Source organism: Galeopterus variegatus, unplaced genomic scaffold (assembly GCF_000696425.1).
Source record: "Galeopterus variegatus unplaced genomic scaffold, G_variegatus-3.0.2 Scaffold284, whole genome shotgun sequence".
Lineage (NCBI taxonomy): Eukaryota > Metazoa > Chordata > Mammalia > Dermoptera > Cynocephalidae > Galeopterus > Galeopterus variegatus.
Genome location: NW_007726395.1, coordinates 493,270 through 504,453, shown reverse-complemented (window position 1 = coordinate 504,453; position 11,184 = coordinate 493,270). Strand labels below are relative to the sequence as shown.

At 45.2% G+C, this 11,184-nt stretch overlaps 1 long non-coding RNA gene across 1 annotated transcript; it reads left to right on the top strand.

Annotated features, from left to right (window-relative positions):
- Positions 1-20: 20 nt before the first annotated feature.
- On the top strand, positions 21-2,605 carry LOC103585897. The gene is made up of 2 exons (XR_550108.1): positions 21-430; positions 2,340-2,605. It is a non-coding gene; the product is annotated as an uncharacterized LOC103585897 (long non-coding RNA).
- Positions 2,606-11,184: the final 8,579 nt, after the last annotated feature.

Here is an 11,184-nt window from a genome sequence, read left to right as displayed (position 1 = left end):
GGCGCGGCCGGGAGGACGGAGGCCTGCACCGTCCGCGGCCCACCGCCCAGCCCCGCTCCGAGAAGACCTGCTCGGGGCGCCGAGCGACTGCAGTGAGCAGCCCCGAGGATGCCGCTCCGCCCTGCTGCACACGGGGACCCTGGAGTGGAGCCCGGCCACGTCCCCCGAAGATACCAGACAGGGGAAGGGCGGTCACCCCCACGTGCTGGAACTAGAGAGAGCTTGTTCCTTCCTATGCAGTTTGATTTTTTCCACATTTTTTATAATGAACGTAGATGTGTACTCTGATTAAAAACAACAACAAAACCCACAGAACCCAAACCGTCCGGTGTTTTTTGGACAACCCATTTAAACTAAGCTAGGTAGCTCGGAAAGAACTGGGTGTCATCCTGGTCACTGCATTACGAGACTGCGGGGGCAGCCCAATCAGGTGAGAAAATGGTGCTCCTAAGGATTATTTGTGACGTTGCCCTGTTTTCAAGGATAGCAGTGGAGGGCCCAATCTCTTCGCAGAAACGCGGTGAATTATTTTAGCCATAGTGCTGGTGGATTTACACAGATCTCTCACCTTCCACGGTCTCTCACCTTTCCATTTTAGGTTATTTTCTACTTCCCCCCCAAGCTTCTGGGACTTTTCTATTCCTCGCTTCCAGCAAAACTTCTCAAAAGCTTTTTATACATACACCCTTCCTCCTCTTCCCTGCCTCCTATTCTCCTTTGAACCCATTCCTTTTCAGTTTTTGATTCTACGACTCAATTTATCAAGGTCACTAATTCTTTCCAAGTTGCTAAATCCAGTAATCCCTTGTCAGAAGTCATCTTCTTCGACCTCTCCACCGCACTGAGCAGACATGAGCCCTGCCTTCTGGAAGCGCCTCTCCCTTGCTTCCAGGACCCCACGTACTCGCTTTCCTTCCTCCTCTGTGGCCACTCTGTTCAGCCTCCTTTGCTGATTCGGCCTCACTATCTTCCTCCCAGAATGTCGGAGAAGTGCCCAGCGGCTCTTGAGGTCTCATTCTTTCTCATGACTTTATTTGCCATCTGTGCAACACCTATCTCTGGCCAGCCCAGACCTCTGCCCTACATTCCAGACTCATATATCCTCTTGTCTACACCAGATATCACTCCAGCACGCAATAGGCTGCTCACACTCACCTAGTCCTTATATTCCCCCAGAGCTTGCTCCTTAGCTCCAGCCACTGTGACCTCCCCTTAGTCCTTGAATATGCCAGACGTGCCTCAGAGCCTTTATACGTGCCCCTTCCTCTGCCTGGAACAGTTTTTCTTTTTTTTTTAAGACTAGTGAAGTGCAGTAGTGAGAATGGGGGAAAGACTAGAACAAGGAGTCTGATTTGGAACTGGCTCTGTACAGTCAATTGAGATCACTCACTACCTTTGGACCAGCCCTAAACCACTCTTTATCCAGACAAATATCACCTTCTAAATAAGGCCTTCTCTGGCCATTCAACCTAAAATTGCAATTTCATCCCCCTCCTCCGATACTCCTTTATCCTCTTCCCTGGTTTATTTTTCTCTTTAGCACTTAACACCACTTAACATATATTTCACTCGGGCCGGCCCGTGGCTCACTCAGGAGAGTGTGGTGCTGATAACACCAAGGCCACGGGTTCGGATCCCATATAGGGATGGCCGGTTGCTCACTGGGTGAGCGTGGTGCTGACAACACCAAGTCAAGGGTTAAGATCCCCTTACCAGTCATCTTTAAAAAAAAAAAAAAAAATTTTCACTCATCTATGTATTGTGTCTCTCCAGCTAAAATGTACAGGGCAGGAATTTTTTACTATTTTGTTCACTACTGTATTCCAAGCTCCTAGAAAAGTGCCCAGCACACAATGGGTGCCCAATAAGTATTTTATGAGTGACTTGATCAATAGAGATAATTGATTTAACAACTGCAGATATTTAATTTATTTAATTTACACTCTTTCTTAAGAAATTTCCACGAACTGTCATTTTTTTAAAAAAACTTTATATTTCTTGATTATCTCCATTGATTAGAGCGTGGTGTTACAACACCGAGGTCAAGGGTTCAGATCCCCTATACCAGCCAGCCACCAAAAAAAATAGACATATATATAGAGAGAGAATGATTTATTTTAATTTCTATGGACGGATAGTTAAGAAATTGTTGCTAGTGACAGTGTTAGAGCACTAGTAAACATGAGTTTAGCCATTTTGGATTTCAGGAGAAAAAATGGCCTTGAGGCCTGTGAAAAATTGTACTGCAACCCCCCCAACCCCACTTGCTAAGCAGAAAGCAAAGCTATTGAAAATTAATCAGTACTTTGCAATTAACATTTCTACTTTGAGACTTGCAGAATTCCGAGATCTGACTGAAAGCTGACCAGCGGGTGCCAGCAAGGAATCACATGACCAGCCACAAGGTAACAGCCAGCTAGAGCTCTGCAAAGCTGCACATAGACCTTGCAAAGAAGCTGACTCCCTACTGAATCTTTCCACATTCCACTCCCTCAACATCCTCCTTAAAAGCCCCTCAGTAAATCTGAGCCTTTGAGATGCTTTATCCTGCCATGTTCTCAGGTTGCTGGTTATCCTGAATAAAGCCTCCTTCCCTTTCTGCCAACATTTGACTTTCAAGTCATTTGTCTCTGTTTGGCAGCAGGCAGCGACTTGGGCTCAGTAACAGCAACCTTTGGGGAAAATGTCTTGACTTTTCATTTTATATAATTTTATACTGTTACCATCTGACCACTTATCTCTCTTTATTATTTTTTTCATGTCAGTATGGGTATAGGATATGAGGCAACAGGAACTCTTACCCACTGATGGTGAGAATATAAGTTGGTATAACCTCTTTGGAAAACAATTGAAAATTACTAAAGTTGGTAATAGCCATACCAATTGATCAGCAATTCCACTACTAGGTATATATCCTATATATTGAGCACGAGTGCACCCAGATATGCTAAAGAGGATTCATAACGCTGTTTGTAATAACCTCAAGCTGAAGATAACCCAAATGCCCATCAGCAGTAGACTGGATCAGTAAACAGTAATATACTTATCACTGGAACACCAAATAGTCATAATGACCAATGAACTTCAGTTACACACACAGGGAAGAATGAACATTGAGGAAAGGGAGGAAGATATAAAAGAATACGTACGGTATCCAGCCATGCGTACAATGATCTAAAATTCTGTTATGGAAACATAAGTAGGTGGTAAGCTATAAAGAAAACAAAATGATTATCACAAAAGTCAGGACAACACCTCTGCATGGGAGGGAGAGGATTGTCATCAGGGAGGCTCACAGGGGGTGGGGATAGCTGGGGAGAGGATTAATGTTTCCTCACTTGACCTCAGTGATGGTGTACAGATTTACAATTTTTCTTACACTGTACATGTGTGTTTTATGCATTTTTCTGCTTAATTCACAATTTTTTTTTTAAGATGACCGGTAAGGGGATCTTAACCCTTGACTTGGTGTTGTTAGCAACACGCTCTCCCAAGTGAGCCACAGGCCAGCCCTATATCACAATTTTTTTAAATTAATGAAGTAACTGGGAAGTGGGGTTATGGGCCAATTTTTTCTTGGTATTTTTAGGGAAGTAGCCTGCCTAGTGGTTAAGGGCGTGGACCATCCAGTCAAATTCCTCTCCATTCATATCGGAGCTTTACTGCCCACTTTGGCAGATCACCTGCCCACTCTGTGCCCAAGTTACTTCATCAGTGATGTAATCATAGTGTTGTGAGAACTAAATAGAAAAGGGATGAGACGCAATTGAGCACTCTAAAATATTAACTATTCGGGCCGGCCTGGTGGCGCACTCGGTGGAGTGCGGCGCTCCCGCCAAGGGTTCGGATCCCATATAGAGACCGGTCCGCTCACTGGTTGAGCGCGGTGCGGGCGCGACACCGAGGGTTGTGATCCTGTTACCGGTCATGAAAAAAGACAAAAAGGAAAAAATATATATATATATTAACTATTCATATACTTAACTCCATTAAACATAAAAAATGTCATTTTTTACTGAAGATTTGGTTCTGTGTAAGCTTGAATTTATAACTCCGAGCTCTGAAACAGAAGAGGCCTGGTGAACACAGGTCATGTGCTCCAAGAACTGCCCAGCATGGGGATGAGCACTGCTATCCGACCCACTCCTGGGCGTGAGGGGTTGGGGGTGGGAGAGGGCAGAAGACAGGGAACAGGCCAGGTCTGGATCCCAGGGAGTGCCTGGAGAGCAGGACCTCTGAATAAGCCAAGGGACCTTCCAGCCAGCCTGCATCTGAAAGTCACATTAAGGCCACCCCTGGGGAGCCTCGACAAGCTAGCAGAGTCAAGAGACTTACTGGGACTGAGAGGAGCAGAGCTGGGAACAAGTGAGTGCCCATCAGAGAGAGGGGTGGCGTGGTGCAGGCTTGTGAGCAGTGTCCCCGCTCCTGGGCTGTGTGGCCTGAGGTTATGCTCTTGACCCATCAGCCTCGGCTCCCTCACAGGGGAAAATGGAGAAACAGTACAGCCTGTCCACAGGGTCACTGTAAGGAGTAAATAAGTTGATATCATAAAGCACTTAAAACAGGGCCGGACCCAGAGAAAGGGCAGCGCCAGCTCTTGTGAGCCAGCCCATGAAGCCAAGCGGCCGTGTAGTCCAGGGGGCTGCAGGGATCGTCTTGACCAATGGGATTCAGGTCGCCTTGGCCCAGGAAGAGGCCTCTCACTAGTCGCAGCTAGGATTCCCCAAGGCCTGCCATGTGCCCCTGGCGTCAGGCACAGGGTGCCGTCGGGAGAGGGGACCTGGCCCCTCTGTTCACACAGCTTATCTATTTCTTTTTTTTTTTTTTTTTGTCTTTTTTTGTTTTTTTTTTACTGACCGGTAACGGGATCGCAACCCTCGGTGTTGTGCCCGCACCGCGCTCAGCCAGTGAGTGGGAACCGGTCTCCACATGGGATCCCTAACCCTCAGCGGGAGCGCCGCCGCACTCCCAAGAGGCGCACTCTCCAGTGCGCCACCGGGCTGGCCCATATTTCTTTTAACGTTAACAGTGTGGGAGTGAGCAGGACTGAAGCCATGTTGGGACCTAAAACCACATGGGCTCTAAAAGGTTTTAAAAGAACACAGCTGTTTTCTTTGCACACATTTCTCTGAGTTCCCTCTTCACCCATGGCAGGATGACATGTCTTACATGAACATAAAGTTTTCAGGTCAGCCTGGAGCTGCAGACTTGCACATACTACCCAGACCCTGGGAAACCAAGGAAGACATCATGCTGACCCAACCCTCCAGGAGGACCCTGAGATAACAGCAAGGACACGAGCCGAAACCAGATGGAGCCTTGGTGGGACCCTGCACCTGGCTCCTTGCACTGAGCCCCCACAGCTCACGTCCCCCTCCCTCCTGCTTTTCATTTCCCACGTTCCATCCCTTCAGTCTCTTCTTTAAAAACCCGTCAGTAAATCTGAGCCAGGGAGGCTTTGGTCTGGCCCTTCTCCTTCAGGCTTACCAGGGAGATGGGTTGGCCTAACACCTCTCCTCAGGTCACAGGTGCTCCTGAGTAAAAGCTGACTTCCGTTTTCACCAACATTCGACTGTTGAGTGGTTTGCTTTTGAAAAGGGGTGGGCAGCCAGACTGCACCTGGTAACAACAGGCATGACCCATTGTGTTTTTCCTCTTCATGAAGAAGCCTCCTGTGCACAGAATTGCGTGGACGAGCCCCTGAGTATGTTGCCAGCAGGAAAGGTATGTAAATACTGGAGTATCACCTGCCATTCCCAAGGGATGACAAACATCTCAAGGACAAACAGAAGAGATTGCTTAAGAGAACAGACCCTGACTTCATGTGTACCCTACTCCTAACTTAACCTTTAAAGTCAAGGGCTCTGAGGGCTGCCCATGGCTCACTTGGGAGAGTGTGGTACTGATAACACCAAGGCCACGGGTTCAGATCCCTATATAGGGATGGCCGGTTCACTCACTTGGGAGAGCGTGGTGCTGACAACACCAAGTCAAGGGTTAAGATCCCCTTACTGGTCATCTTAAAAATTAAAATAACAGAAATAAGTAAATAAAATAATAATAAAGTCAAGGGCTCTGATCCAAGAATGAACCACTCCGAAGAAACCTAAAACTAATAAACAGCCCATTTGAAAGTAGGACCCGTAATCCAAGAGGGAAAGCCAAGAATAAATGGATCATTATATGGAGGAGAAAAACACCCGTGAGTTTAGAATACACAGATTCATTCCCCAAAAGAAGCATTTAGAAATCATCTCTTCGACTTTAAGTAGGTCAAACTTTAAGTCTAGAATTATTGCCATGCCCTGGTACCTGCAAATTAATGGGGTTGGTGAGAGGACATCTTCAAAGTGCCTTCTGCCTGTGAGGTTTTCTACGTGGCTTCCTGCAAGCCGGAGGGCATGTGGTTGCAGGTCTGTAGCCCTGTGGCTCCACCTAGGGGCTGAGGTCCATCTAAGCTCCATCCCACCTGGAGATCTTGCTTGCTAAACAGAATAAACGTTCCCTTACTCAAATTTTTAACAAACTCCATGATTAGGACAAGAACCACACAGAGTCAAGGGTAATTCTATTTTTCCCACACACATGATCATAAAAAGCTGGGGTACAATTGTATATTTCTCGAAGGCCTGGGAGAAAAATGATGTTAGTTTCATGCACCAACTAATTGCTGTTTGAAGAGCCAAAGGGCCCAGATCAGCTAGAGATGCCGTTTTTCTCATTCTTATTTTAGAGAGATACTTCTCTTGAGTGCCACTGTGGAAGAATCGCCCTGTTCTATGCCATTGAGCAGCTCCCTGGAGAAAAGACTGTGCTCTAGCCAAATTTCCACCTGGCAAGAGGTTTGGAGGAAACCTGCAAATCTAAACGCCTCCGAGAACAGTCTCACCCAGAGCACAGAAGTGCCTCTTCTCCTCAGCAGAACCATAGCTCAAGCTGGATGTGATATCCATATGAATGTCCTTAATCGGTCATTATGGGTTCATGACTGGTCATGATGAGGCTAATGAGCTTGGTGAAGAGGTTATAAGATCACAGGATCTGGAGCCCACACCGTGAACCTGCCCGCACACACCTCCTAGCTGTGGCCTTCAGTATGCACTTCCGTTTCCTCATCTGCAAAATGAGCATAGTAACATATGAACATAGTATCTCCCCTGTAGGGTTTTAATGAGGATTAGATTAGTTAACACAAATAAATCATTGGGAGCAGTGCCTGTTGTATAGGAAGAACTCAAAAAATTGTAGCTGACATTATAAATAATTAATGATTACTGTTCTCATGTGCCCAACAAATATTGAGCCTCTTAAGCATAACAGGCTCTGTGTTAGGCACTAGAGTCTTACCTATGATACCACACAGAAACAAGCTAGATATTTATAGGAAAGCATACAAGCAGGAAAATGCACAAATCATAATTGTACAGCTCTATTAATATCATAAAATGAAGACACCTATTAAGACTATCCCCTAAATCAAGAATGACACATCACCCACACCACAGAAGTGTCCCTACCACCCTCTCCCGGACACGGGCACCCACCACCCTAACGATACTCACTATTCACAATGTCGGTGTGTGGCACGGAGTGGGGATTTGCTCGTGTTTGTGGCTGTATAGCACTCCACTGTATGAATACAAGCATTCTTTACATTTCCAATCCAGAGTTTCTCAAAATGATGTCCTTGCTCCTCATTAATGTTTCTAGACTATTTTCCACCTTTCTCCCTAAAACCCCCCAGCTTTGTCTCTCATGCCCTCAGAATAGCCCCCATTTTCCCTACATCTTGCAGTCATCTGACCCACGGCCCCTTGTTCCTTGAAGACGTGCTCGCTCTCACTAATCACTCTCCCAGTGTGGTCTCAGTATCCGTGTGGATTATCTTCAGCCCCCAACGTCTCTCCTTGACCTCCTCTCCTCCAAAACTCTATTTTTTCTGGGGGGGAATCCCTACATCTCGCAGTCATCTGACCCACGGCCCCTTGTTCCTTGAAGACGTGCTCGCTCTCACTAATCACTCTCCCAGTGTGGTCTCAGTATCCGTGTGGATTATCCTCAGCCCCCAACGTCTCTCCTTGACCTCCTCTCCTCCAAAACTCTATTTTTTCTGGGGGGGACCTTCAATAATCTTGACCTGCCAGCATCCTGCCTCAGCTGGGCAACCCCATGGTGTCACCTTGACCTTGTCATTACCAGTAACTCCAGCCTCTCCAAAATCTGAGTCTGGAGCACTGTCCTCCCCCACCACTCACGCCTGTTCCCTTCTCACTCCTCCACTGCCAGCTCCGGTCATCCTCCAGCTCACGAAACCTTCCCTCCACTAAGCCAGCCATCTCCTCCCTGGCCTCAACCCCTTCAATCCTCCCTCCCCTTCTGGACTGCTCAGATTCCGTGCCTGCCATTCACACTGGTCCTGGGCACCCTCCTCGTCCCTCTCTCGCTTCTTTGTACGATTGGTTGACGAAGCCTCAGCCCTGGCTAAATCCAGCTTAGCACCTAGTCTATGCCTGCAACCTGAACTTAACTGAAGAGAGAAAAGGAAACAAATAATCCAAAATAGAACAAGGCAAAACAAAACAGTGGAGAGAAACACAGAAAAAATGGTGCAGATCAGATTTTTTTTGAGACCTTTTTGTTAAGTATTACATACATACAGATGTGTACACATCTTAGGTGTACTTCTGATGAATTTTCATAGAGTAAATAAACATGTAACTAGCTCCCAAATTAAGAAACAGAACATCCCCAGCACCACATACCCCTTCCTACCCTCCACGGACCGAAGGGTCCACCGTCTGACCTGCAGTCTACTGCCCTGCATTGGTGCTGTCTGTTTTTTTTTTCAACTTTTTGCAAATGGAATCATATCGGATGTATTGTTTAGTGTCAGGCTAGTGTTCCATTGTATGAATATGCAACTACTTATTTGGTTTTTGACCTCTGTGAAGCATTTATGACATTTCCTATCTGGAGCTCTTACTTCAAGTGCCGGTGTGAACACAGATGTCTCTCTGTCTGCTTCTCTTGGGTGTATACCTCTGGGTAGAATAGTTGGATCACAGGCTATGTGCGTGTTCAGCTCTAGTATACTCTGCCAAAAGTTTTCCAAAGTGGAGGCACCCGTGAACACGCCCACCAGCTGGGAGGACGCGTCCAGTAGCTCTGCGTCCTCAGCAGTGTTTCATTATTTGTCTTTTCCATGTGAGCCATTCTGATAAGGGTTTGGTGACTTCCCACTGTGGTTTTAATTTTCATTTCTCTGATAACCAATAAAATTCAACATTGTTGTCATTTGATTACCATTTTCAATGAAATGCCCTTTCAAATCTTTTACGCATTTTTCTGTTGTGTCGTCTGCCTTTTTCTCATTGATTTTATTTGTTTTGTTTGGTTTGGGGCTGGCCAGTAAGGGGATCCAAACCCTTGACCTTGGTGTTATCGGCACCATGCTCTAACCACCCGAGCTAACTGGCCAGCCATGATCTCTCATTTTTCTTTTTGATTTGGATATCAATACTGATTTAAAATAATAGGTAGAGTTGTTATTTGTTCTGGATATTATTAGTCCCTTCTCAGGTACATGTATTGTAAATATCTTTTACCAGTCTTGTCATGCATTTCCACCCTGTTGAGGAAGACATGCGATGAACAGAAGTTCTAGAATTTTAATCTAGCCTAATTTATCGTTTTTTCATTCTGAGTGCTTTTTTAAAAAATTTAAATCAACTTTTTCAGATATAATTTAGATACAATAAAATGCACCCATTTTAAGTATGTTTCAATGAATTCTGACAAATGTATATGCCCATGTAATCACCACCTAGACCAAGATGTAGAACATTTCTGTCATCCCAAGAAGTGCCTTTGTGGTCTTTTGCAGCTGATACCCACCACCCCAGCTCTAAGCAACACTGATCTGCCCTGTGTCTCTAGATTCATTTTACCTGTTATAAAATCTCATATGAAGTGAATCATATAGTATGGATTCTTTGTGTCTGGCTTCTTTTATTCAGCACAGTGTTTTAAATATCCATCCCTGTTCTTACATGTATCCAGTTCACTTAATTGCACAGTAGTATTCTACAGTATGACTCTTCCACAACTCGTTTATCCGTTCACCTGTTGAAAGACATATGGGTTATTTCTAGTTTGGGCTACTCACAAATAAACCTGCCATGAACATTCACAAACAAGTCTTTGTATAGACAGACATGTTAATTTCTCTTGGGGAAATACTAAATGTGGAACTGCAAGGTCATGTGGTAAAAGTGTGTTTAACTTTATATAAAACGGCCTGACAGTTTTCCAGAGGGACTGTCCCACTTTGCATTCCCACCAGCAGAGTAGGGGAGATCCAGTTGTTCCCCAACCTCACGCATATGGTACTCTCAGACTTTTTCATTCCTGCCATTCTAGTGGATTTGTAGTGGTACCACATGGTGGTTTTAATTTGCATTTCCGTGATAACTAATGATTCTGAATATCTTTTCATCTGTTTGATGGCCATTTGTGTATGTTTCTTTGTGAAATATTTGTTTAAATTTGTGCATTTTATTTATTTTTTTTCTTCTCTGTTTTTTTTTTTAAATTTTATTTTGTTGATATACAATGTGGTTGATTATTGTGGCCCATTACCAAAATCTCCCTCCCTCCTCCCTCTCCTCCCTCTACTCAGCAAAGTCCTTTCTTTTTTTTTTTTTTTTTTTTAAAGATGACCGGTAAGGGGATCTTAACCCTTGACTTGGTGTTGTCAGCACCACGCTCAGCCAGTGAGCGAACCGGCCATCCCTATATGGGATCCGAACCTGGGGCCTTGGTGTTATCAGCACCGTATTCTACCGAGTGAGTCACGGGCCAGCCCAGCAGCAATGTCCTTTCTGTTTGCTTGTCGTATCAACTTCAAGGAATTGTATTCTACCGAGTGAGCCACGGGCCAGCCCAGCAGCAATGTCCTTTCTGTTTGCTTGTCGTATCAACTTCAAGGAATTGTAGTTGTTATGTCTTCTTCCCCCCGCCCCCAGTTTTTTTTTGTGTGTGTGTATGTGTGAATTTATTTATTTATTTTTAGCTCCCACCAATAAGTTAGGACATGTGGAATTTCTCTTTCTGTGCCTGACTTGTCTCCTTAATATAATTCTCTCAAGGTCCATCCATGTAGTTGCAAATGGCAGTATTTCATTC